The sequence below is a fragment of the Oratosquilla oratoria genome, chromosome 10 (genome assembly GCF_046742065.1).
Source record: "Oratosquilla oratoria isolate Oo_2021 chromosome 10, ASM4674206v1, whole genome shotgun sequence".
Lineage (NCBI taxonomy): Eukaryota > Metazoa > Arthropoda > Malacostraca > Stomatopoda > Squillidae > Oratosquilla > Oratosquilla oratoria.
The window spans coordinates 11,415,320-11,417,819 of record NC_134786.1 but is presented as its reverse complement, the minus strand read 5'-3'; the positions used below and the strand labels follow the sequence as shown (position 1 = coordinate 11,417,819).

The following is a 2,500-nucleotide window of genomic DNA, read 5'->3' as shown; positions in this document are numbered from 1 at the left end:
CGCGCATACACACAAACACACACACACACACACACACACACACACACACACACACACACACACACACACACATACACACACACACACACACACACATACACACGCACGCACGCAAACATACACACACACACACACACACACACACACACACACACACACACACACACACACACACACACACACACACACACACACACACACACACACACACACACACACACACACACACACACACACACACACACATGTCCACACTGAGACATTTATAGTGTGAGGATGCAATCCTGTATAGGGAGAATCCTAAGGTGCTCCTTAAATGGAAGAGTCCCCTTTGATGTTACAGCGGCATTGTTTAAATACATAGAAACAGCAGCATCACATTTCTGCGTGAGGCTGCTTATCCTCTAATAATTTTGTCTTTCTGTAGTACTATTTGTAAGAAAATTGTAGTATAATAGGTATGGCTAGTATTAGTGAGTGTGTTTTCACTTGATGTATTTTTATATTTATGATAATGTAGTTTGGTAGGTATAAGGAGTGGTTTGTATGTGTCTCGCGACAATATGTACATGTTTCGGTAGCATTCCTTTGGGCGACGTTGTGATGTCTGTCGTATGTTTGATTCAGGTATTTACGATTTGGGAATGTGGACGTCAGCAAGATTGGAGGTATTGAAAAGTGCAAGTGCCTGTCGATACCTTGCATCTATGTGGATCATGTGTCAGGCATGTGACATATCGTATATAGGGTTATAGGGTTAGTATATGAATAGAGAGAATTATGTAAAACAACAAGAAAAGATATATGATGTGCTCGATTTTTAACCAACAGAATCAAATGCAGAAAGATAATTCATAGAAACGGCGCAGATACACTTTCAGGGAAGCAAAATTAAAAGGATTAATAAACAAAGAGAATGGGACTTAACTATTCTAGAATAAATGTCGAGAATAGGTGTAAGACAATTCAATCAAAAATTGTCGAATAAAAGTTGTGAGACAGTAAAATGAAAATACAAAATAATCTAGATTGGTAGGTCGTTGTTGTAGTATTAAGAAAACGTATTTTGCTACAATGTAATTGCTTTATGGTTTACGAGTCTCGCAACTGCATAAAAATATGAACCTGCATCGGCCGGGAATCGAACCCGGGCCTCCCGCGTGGCAGGCGAGAATTCTACCACTGAACCACCGATGCGTGGCTATTTAATATGTGAGTGTGTCGGGTAAATGGTCTGGAGTGAGTCTCGAGACATGATGTAATTTTTTGTGTTGAAAATAATTGTCTCCCCGGCGGGGAATCGAACCCCGGTCTCCCGCGTGACAGGCGGGGATACTCACCACTATACTACCGAGGAATAGAAACAATTGACAGAAACCAGTTTATATATAGAATGGACGGACCAAATTAGACATGAGGGACCAAGATTGATAGTGAAGCTTTTGCACATTTTCAATATCAGTCAACATCTTCAGATCAATCAGGAGGTGCAGCCCTGAGGGTCTGATACTCGATCCCCGGTCTGTGCTCAAGATCTATCTCTATAAACTTCAACTGTATTTCTTATACTTTTTCACACAAGGTGTGGGAGATTCACAGGACCATTGCCGTCCATTGTAAGGTTCCGGTTTTTGAGAGAAGTGAAAATGAAGGGAACAAATGGTTAATTGATTTAAACATGACATTAATATATCAATGACACTAATATTTTTTCAAAGATGGACTAGGCAATTGCAGTTACTTAATGAAAATTTATCTATTTATTCTGTCTGTGAATCTTTCATTTGATGATTTTTAGTTTGTGTACATAATTAATCATTCCTTTATATATCTATTTTATAACTTCTTTATTTTTATGCGAATTTGTTTCAAAACATAAGAGCTGCAAATTCAAGTAATTTTGAGGAAATTGGTGACATTTTTAAGCTCGAAAAATGGCAACTACTTTCACCGGAAATAAAATATCCATATATAAATTTTCAAAGTTGTTTTTAAAAGATTCAAAGATACTTTGTATAATCAATGAAAATTGTATCCTTAATCATTGAGTTCTCAGTTTTTTTCACTAAATTTCTATATTTTCATATATTTGTTTATTAATTTACTTATTTATCTATGTATCTATTTAGTCATTTATTTATCGATTTATTTTTTATTTATTCTTTATTGATTTAGTTATTTTAATTATTAATTTTAAATTTAGTTATTCATTTATTTATCTATGTAATTATTCATGCTTTTTTTTATTCATTCAATTGCTTTACTTATTCGTTATTCATTAATTACTTTTAACATCCGTCTCTTCCACTATCATCTCTCCATTTGCATCTTTTGCCTTTTCTTCTCTACTTGATTCGCCTCCTCTTCCTTTCTTAATTTCCTCGCAAAACATATTTTTCTTACCTTCAAAAATTTCTGTCATACTCTTACCCCATTTCACATCCCCTCTACTCTTTCCTTTACTTCTCTTTTCTTTTCTTTCTATCTCTCATATAATTCT

At 35.4% G+C, this 2,500-nt stretch overlaps 2 non-coding genes across 2 annotated transcripts; both read right to left on the bottom strand.

The window, feature by feature from the left end:
• Window positions 1-1,126: 1,126 nt before the first annotated feature.
• TRNAG-GCC (transfer RNA glycine (anticodon GCC)) lies at window positions 1,127-1,197 on the bottom strand. Its single transcript has one exon. It is a non-coding gene; the product is annotated as a tRNA-Gly (tRNA).
• An 88-nt stretch (window positions 1,198-1,285) lies between these two features.
• TRNAD-GUC (transfer RNA aspartic acid (anticodon GUC)) lies at window positions 1,286-1,357 on the bottom strand. The gene has a single exon. It is a non-coding gene; the product is annotated as a tRNA-Asp (tRNA).
• Window positions 1,358-2,500: the final 1,143 nt, after the last annotated feature.